Source organism: Rhipicephalus microplus, chromosome 2 (assembly GCF_043290135.1).
Source record: "Rhipicephalus microplus isolate Deutch F79 chromosome 2, USDA_Rmic, whole genome shotgun sequence".
Classification (NCBI taxonomy): Eukaryota; Metazoa; Arthropoda; class Arachnida; order Ixodida; family Ixodidae; genus Rhipicephalus; species Rhipicephalus microplus.
Window position 1 is genome coordinate 44,470,592 of NC_134701.1, and position 8,603 is coordinate 44,479,194.

At 44.6% G+C, this 8,603-nt stretch overlaps 1 protein-coding gene across 13 annotated transcripts in view; it reads right to left on the reverse strand.

Annotated features, from left to right (window-relative positions):
• Positions 1-8,603, reverse strand: part of LOC119169112 (uncharacterized) — a 64,223-nt gene that overhangs the window by 27,198 nt on the left and 28,422 nt on the right. The window contains exon 2 of one of the 13 annotated variants that reach the window (XM_075886403.1): positions 3,386-7,612. The exons of the other annotated variants lie outside the window; for them this stretch is intronic. The gene's annotated coding sequence lies outside the window, so the exon portion shown is untranslated. The remainder of the gene's footprint in view (positions 1-3,385; positions 7,613-8,603) is intronic. 13 annotated transcript variants of the gene reach the window in all.

Consider the following 8,603-nt stretch of genomic DNA (forward strand, 5'->3'; position numbering starts at 1 on the left):
GGTGGTCCTGTGAGAAATGAAGGAGACCCGGACCAGATCGTCTGGCTATATCCAAGGTCAATGGAATAACCGAGGGAGCCAGCACCAATGGTTTTTTCTCGTTCCCGCTGCCCTCTCTTCCTCTTTTGTTTGGAAGACACTCCCACAGCCGGCAAACTCACAACAATGTTTGGGTACACAGTAGCAGAAGTTCAGGCGGACATTTGCGAACAAGATGCGAACGAGTGAAAAGGGGCTGTGAAACGAGTGAAGGGAGGAGGTATTACACAGAGACGCTGGAGCGCTTTGCCAATCACGATAAAGTTTGGCAAGGCGGCAACTTGTCTTGAGGAGAAAGCCGTCCATTCAAACTGTAGTGTGTAGATGACTTCACCATCATGTTCTTTACCATCTTCAGGTTATACTGGGAGCTTTTGTGTTTTTTGCATCGCTTGTAGTAGGACGAGTCTGATCTTGGCTTGCTTTCATAAACTTGCGAGGTTTTCTGAAAATGATGAGTCTTTTTCCTCGTTCGTCAAAAAAGCCTGCTTTCGTCGGGTGGTGACCTCTCCAAGATGGAGAATCTTGGCTGCTTTCAAGGGCAGCAAAGATTTGTGCACGTGTGCTATTGCTGGTAGCACATTGCCAGTGTCCGTCACGACATACATTGAGCATACATAGAGCTGGCCTCTTTTAAAGCATCATTTCGAGTCATGGTGGCACATTTAGAGACATTGCTGTACGAGTCTCCCAATAAACTGTCGATCACGGCGTGTCCCGCTTCAAAATAGTCCTCGTTACTAAGGGTTTCCTGCATGAAGCGCATGGCTAATGCTGGTGCTTCACGGTGTGGCGCTCGTACATCCAGTGCAGGTTTCTGGCGTCAGGTGCTATCTTCTTGTGGTGTTCAGTGGTGTTGTAAACGGTAATGGGGTGCATGTACTCGGTTGAGTGCGGCTCGTAGCAGCAGCGCTGCTCGCACTCCCGATTGTCCACTTGCTTGGACTTGAGGGAAGACAAAGTGGAGACCCCCCGCCCTCCAGGTCAGGCTTGAGGAATATGTAGGGCAAGTAGTAGGGCTCCATGTAGTAGCAGGTGCGGGGCACCATGCAACAGGCAGTACATGCATTCACCCTCTTGATCTGGGAAGAAGGACTGCCTTGGCAAGCTGCGGTTCACGCTGTGCGAAGCCAGGTCCTTGTAGTCGATGTGAATGGTGCACTCGGGCCTTCTGTTGTCCATTCAGCTCTCCATGGCATACCTTGGGAACGAGTCTTCACACCGTGGATAGGGACAGGTCTTTTGGTGTGCAGCCAAAACTCATTGAAGTTGTAGTTGGCGTTGGAGTCAGGAGGCCGGTCGAAGGCGAAGTCGTGGCCTGCTGCGATGTTGAGGCAAAAAGGTTCGAGAAGCAGGTCGAAGGCGAAGTCACCGTCTGCTGCCATGACGAGGTGAGAGGAGTTGAGAGGCTGTTTGAAAACAAAGTTGTGGCTTGCTCCGATGTCAAAGCGAGAGAACTTAAGAGACCGGTCGAAGGCAAAGTTGCGGCCTGCTCTAACATCGAAGTGAGAGGAGTCGATAGGCCGGATGAAGACTAAGTTGCAGCCAACTTCAACGTCGAGGCAAGAGGGTTCGAGAAGCTTGTTGAAGGAGGAGTCACCGCCTGCTGCCACAACGAGGTAAGAGGAATTGAAAGGCTGTTTGAAGATGAAGTTGTGGCCTGCTGTCACGTCGAAGCGAGAGGAGTCACTATGCCAATCGAAAGTGAAGTTGCGGCTCGTTGCGATGTCGCAGCCGGCTGTGACCTCGCGGCAAGTGGGGTTGAGAGGCTGGTCTACGGTGAAGGCTCGGCCCACTGCGACGTCAAAGTGAGGCAAGTCGAATACACGAGGCTTCGTTAGGCTACGTTAGTACACACTATTGGTTCCTCGAGACCGCTTTCCACGCGTATTTCCACTTGAACTTTGATAAATTTCTTGAGGGGTTTCACTTGTAACTCGGCTCCTTGACGTGCCATGTCTTTCTCAGGTAGCGTCGCTTCCTTTTGTTGCTGATGATATAGGATGCTGAGATTTGGAGGTAATGCTTTCAAGAGGACGTGCCGCAGCACCGTGGAATACTCTCCTGGAGACACTCTGAGACCGGCTAGGGTGTTGATGAGGAATGTTGTTGCATCATACCGATTCCTTAACTTGGGCAAGTTGGCGAAATTTCAGACTGGAGCCACTGACAGCAAACTGTTAAGATCGTCGTCAATTAGCATGTTGTGACGGCCGAAGCGGTCCAACAGGATTTGAATGACGACGTCATAGTTCGCTTTGGCCAGGTGAATACCTTGAATGGCTGTCTACGCTGCCCAGTCAGGTATGGTCATAAGTATTTGAAGTTATCAATTTTCGGGATCCAGTGGTTGTTGGGGACGCTGGCTTGAAACTGGTCCCGAAATCCTTGCCAGTCGGGTCGTTCACCGGAAAAACTCGGGATGTGCAGCTTGGGCAGTGTTATGCGAGACGATGTTATTGGAGTTGGAAGGCCAGGTCAAGGCAAGGTTGCGGCCGGCTGTGATGTGCCTGCGAGAGGGGTCACAACGGGGAGTACTACTTGTGATGGCGACATATGTGGGTGAGGTTAACAGCCGCGGCACGGTTGCACGGCGGACCCTTGCTTGCATGCAAATGGCGCGATCTTCGCATTCGCTGGCCATGGTCAACTCTGCCTCCAATTTCTCACTGTCTATCGCAGCTTGAACCTCCCTATCTAATGTGATAAGGTTGGCGTTCTTCGCTACAATGATGTTGAGGATCTCCATGAGCATGTGAGCCGGGGTCATCGAGTCGGCCAGTAGGGGTAGGGTGTCGAGCGTCGAGATTGCCTTTGTGGTGGCAGTTTGGTAGAAGCCGCGCTTGGTGATGAGTTGATCCGTGTGGGAGAGTCCATGAACAGACGACAGGGTGAGTTTCGGCACCACAATGAAGTTTGAGAAACGAAGAAGGAGACCTAGACCCGCTCGTTGCACTACATCCAAGGTCAACGAAACAACTGAACAAACCAGCGCCCGCCGCTCTTGCTCGTGCCCAGTGCCTATTCTTCCTCCTTTAACTGTACCAGATCCATCCACTTAATAAGATATATAAGTACATTTAAACGTGAGAGCGTCAGTCCGCGCTGCCCGTTGTCATTGCGGAGGGTGTGGAACCTTCTTTTTTTTTTTGCCTGTTGGCGTCACCTAGTGTACATGATGTTATAAATGAGAGGGCAGCTGACCGATAATCTCCTTCATACCACCTGAAAGCATCAAGTCTGCCAGAACGAAACCCTCGCTATGAATGAAACAACAATGCATTTTTTGTAAAAGAATATCGATGACAACAGACAATGGTGCCAAGAAAAGTATGGGAGATGTTACCCTATAGAAAAAATGTCCACCATAGAAATTGTAGATTAGGGTGCTGGAAATATTGGTGGCACACGGTGTATGATGGCACATGGTGGATGATGGAGTGCCGGCAATGCTGGAGCGCGAAATGGCATCAGAACCACGGTGACGAGCTGCCACTAAAAAAAAATGAAAAGAACAATTGTACAGAAATCAATGCAGAAAGTACCTGTAGAAAAATGTGACCAGGAGGATTCGAACGTGCTACCTTCGGATTTTCAGCTGAAAACGCTAACTACTGCGCCATGCCGACTTCTAGGAAGTTTGTTGTTAAGTCACGAGTGAACTTACGAATTGACTGTTCAACTTGAGTTTTGTTTGTTGGTTACTCCGGATAGACGAACGTGCGACCTTCGGATTTTCAGCTAAACACGCTTACTACTGCGCCATGCCGACTTCTAAGAAGTTTGTTGTTAAGTCGCGAGTGAGCTTACGAATTAACCATTCAACTTGAGTTTTGTTTGTTGGTTACTCCGGATAGACGGGATCTGCACCTGCTACTAAAACTGGCATATTCATTAAACACAAACAACTACTGCCTAGAACACTTTTCACTGCGATAATGGCAACAGCGCCAGGTTTTTCTTACAATTCACTACCGCAAGAAAAAAGAAAACCAAGAAGACTGAGGACCAGGAACAGTTTTCCGGTGGTTACTGTCAAGTTTATTGTCCGTTTCTCGCTTGTACTAAAGGGCAACATCTGCTCAGACTTTAGGATGCCTCTAGCCTCATTTGACAGATACGCCCACACAAGTGATTGAGTAATGTGATGTTTTTCACGCAACGTACAGCACAGTCGTGCCAACCCAGTACTGTAGCTCTACCATTAGCGCAACTACATAACGGCGTGGCCAAAACCAATGCAGTGCGCGGGAAACAATGTGCTATCATATTGGTTCAGTAAGCATACGAATGGACAAGTCTATGCTCTCGCATAAAAGCCAGAGAAGTGCCAACGAGTGCGACCGGCGGCTGTCAATGACGGGAGGCGTATGCTGCTGGAAATGCTGAAACCGCGTCGAATCGACATTTGTCGCTTTTGCGCGGACACTGTACACTACAAAAAATGCTTCATTCAGGTTAAATAATGAGTATTGTGGTTCTTGCTTGTCGAAATCGTGTATTCTGAAACCTGGAAGTGCCGATAACACTTGCACAGGCTCGGTTGGTCGGCCTAACCTTTGGTGGAAATTATGGTGGTAGAACAGAAGGGCAAAAATGAAACTTGCTGGGACTCGTCTCAGGTTATGTCGAAGGTAGAAGTTTATGCATTTTGGTGTCGCACGCACTTTGTTAACTTAAAAGTATAGCTCAAGTAATTGGGTCTGCAAGAATTTCCTGAGTTGCGTTTCAAGCTTGGCGACATCAAGCGACCACTGTATTCTGGTCTACCGTTGAAAGCGCTATTGCAAACTGGAGCTCATTTATTTCTCGACAACTGCGTGGTGATATAACACATTTACTGTTGCTGTTCACAGTGACACCTCTAGTCTTCTAAATATCACAACAAAGTACCATATCTCCCGTGTCAAACTGATGTATATGTGAACGAAATGTAAACATTCACGACCGCATTCTACACTACACAAAAATTTAAGTGTTGTTGACACCACAGGGGGAAAAACGTGCTAGAAAGGGTAATGAGCAGCATTGGTTTCTTTCGATCGTAGACATATTTCTCTGGGCTTTCTAGAGTGAAACACTACAAATAATTAAGTGATTTCACATACTGCCAATCTGCTTTTTCATCATGCCACCATCATCCACCAAGCTTCCATCATACCACTGTCATCCAGCTTGTTAACCAAGCCATCCACCAAACCCGTTTCGAATCGCCACCATCAGCCGGCATTTTCCACTGTCACCACCATTGGCTCGCCACCTGCACCACCATCTGCCACCATTTTTTCCACTCTCACCATCATCAGCCAGCATTTTCCGCTGACACCACTATTGGCTCACCACCACTGCCACCATATGCCACCATTTTTTCCACTCTCACCGTCATTAGCCATTATGACCACTACGGCTTCTACCATAATCTACCTTAATCCCGAAAACCGCATTAGGTCCGTGGCCCCGGAAGAAAGGATAAAGCAAATCCGCTAAATAACTATTTCCAATCTGTTTTCACGATTGATAATGGAAATATGCCTGATGTTGACATTTGCAACACCCGACATATTGAACCACTTGTTGTGACAGAGTCCGGAGTGCTTAATTTGTTGTTAAAATTAGATACTAAGAAGGATGCCGGTCCCGATAACTTGCCAAATGAATTTCTTAGGCAATATGCTGAATGGGTAGCCAAATACTTGTGCATACTTTTCAATAAGTCCCTATCAACCTGTTCCCTCCCCCAAGAATGGAAAATCGCAAAAGTAGCTGCTGTTCATAAATGTGGTAGCGAAGCTGACCCTTCAAATTTCAGACCCATTTCACTAACCAGCACAACTTGCAAACTACTGAAACACATTATTCTTAAACATCTAACATTGTACCTTGACCAGAATCACATCTTATCGCCACTACAACACGGTTTTCGCAAAGGACTATCTACAGTTACCCAACTGGTTGAACTAATTCACGACATCTCCCTCAATGTAGACTGTACAAAACAAACTGATTTATTTCTATTAGATTTCTCAAAGGCATTTGATCGGGTGCCACACAAAAAACGTATAAAAAAATTAGAAGCAACGATAGGCGAAGGCCCACTTACTGACTGGATCGACAATTATCTATCTGAGTAACCGAACACAGTATGTGAAAGTCAATCGCGAAAGTTCTACCATAGCCAACGTTACGTCAGGTGTACCGCAGGGCAGTGTTTTGGCCCCATTTTATTTTTGATCTTCATTAATGATTTACCTGCTGGCATGGGTGTTAATGTGAGGCTTTTCGCCGATGATTGTATACTTTACCAGGAAATAAACGCCCCAAAAGATCTTGTAAAACTGAACAATGCCTTGCAGTTCATATCTAAGTGGTGTGCTCTTTGGCAAATGACCCTGAATGTTAAAAAATCTGCTCTCTTGAGGATAACAAGAAAAATGCAAGTATCTGAATTTGTTTAATTATAAATGACTCTCCACTTCCGGTAGTGACTGAACACAAATATTTAGGTTTAACTTTAACGCAAGATTTTAGATGGGATATCCATGCTAGTCATGTCACATCAGCTGCATTATAACGGCTGTTTTTCCTTTGTAGAAGTCTCGCTTCCGCGCCACCTGAAATGAAACTTCTAGCCTACAAAGCATTCGTCAGACCTGTCTTAGAATATGCAAACGTCGCGTGGTTTCCCTTTACAAACAATGTCATAAAAGCCCTAGAATGAATACAACGAAAAGCGATAAGATTTGTCTATAACAAGTACAGAATAACTGACTCACCCACAGAACTTTTAAAAAAAGCAGGTCTCTTAACAATAAAAAAACGCGCTAAACTGGCACGTCAGAAATTCCTATATCAGTTAGTTGACCAACAGCTAAACATAGACAGTTTAAAGTACATGTCATTTAAAGAAACAAGGCCAACACGACAAAAGCATTCTCAGACACTGAATGAATATCAGTGCCGGACGAACTGTCTGAAATATTCTTTTTTTCCACTAGCAATTCACGAGTGGAATAACTTGCCAATCAGTATAACAAACAGTCAATCATTGGAAACTTTTTCATCTCTGCTCAAATGTTATTTATTGTCTTCTGAACTGACGAACTCTGTTTTTTTTTTTGTCCACTGTTTGAAGTGCTCACTTTTCTTTTTTTTTTCAGTACTAGTTGGAATTGATGTCCTATGCTACTGAATGTATTTTAGTGGTACAGATGTAGTCATCAAATGTATTTCTGTCGACTTTATCTCACTCGTTATTATAATAATTCAGTGAGTACCCTCTGTATAAATCTTGCCCTTTCACAATGTATGTGCCCTTCCTGCAATAATCCCTAATTGGGATTGGCAGTATATGTAAATAAAATAAATAAATAAATAAATAAATATCCATTATCATTTCCACCATATCTTGTATTATTTCCACCATATCCACCAATAATACCAGCATCCACCAACCCAAGATTTTCAAAAGAGTATTAGAAGTAATTTTTATTTAATGTTCACTGACAAATGCACAAATTTTGCTTTGTGCGCAGATGACATACACCACTTTGCTTCCTCTGATACCGAAACAGACCTGTTTTCACAAGCGAATAATATACTGCCCAAAGTGTAAGAGAGCTGCTTGTGCAACAGTCTACAAATAAACATGAAAAATCAAAAGCTGTTATTTTCACTGTGAAAAATAAATGCACATCTTGCACCAACTTAAACATAGGTTTCCACTTTTTTGATGTGGTACAGAAACACAAAATTTTGAGTGTTGCATTTTCTAGACACACCATGTGGAACTCGCACATAAACCTCATTGCAAAGAAGTTGTCTACTGCGCTTTCTATTCTCAATAGATGCCGTCATATATTCCTGCCTCGTGTAATGCTCCAACTTTATCATTCCCTTTTTCGATTGCATATAAGCTACTACACCTTAGTATGGGCTAAAATGACAAAACGTAATATTAACAGGTTATTGCTACCCAAAAAGAAAGCTATTCATTACATCAATAATTAGGGGTGTGCGAATATTCAAAAGTGTCAAATATTTGCGGAATATTGCATTTGTGACATTTCTATTCGATTCCATAATCACATATTTGAAAATTTCAAATATTCCATCCCATATGTCACTGTGAAGAACTTATGATTTTGAGCATTTGTGATAAGAGCCTGAGTAGATCATGCAGTGATTACTACAACTTCAGTGCGAGTGTAGTGATGCCTCAATAAAAATTCACAGAAGCGTGATGATGGCCACCGACGAATGCAGAGATACGTCATTACGACAAACCTACCGACGATAAACATCTCAATCAATTCAAATCATGTACTGCCTGCTCCGCAGTACGTGCGGCTTAGCAATTTAGTGCTGTTGCCGTTCATGTAATCGAACTGACAATGCTGACTGTTGCCTCGCCTTCATGCGCAGGACTGCCTCAATAAAGAGGGTTTTGCTCGAGGATCGTGGAAATGAAAGCAACTTGCCGCCGCTGCATTGGCTCGACAAAATAGTCTTCGCACCGTTGTTCAGTCCCACGCTGAGCGAGCACGAAAAAAAAAAAAAAAATACCT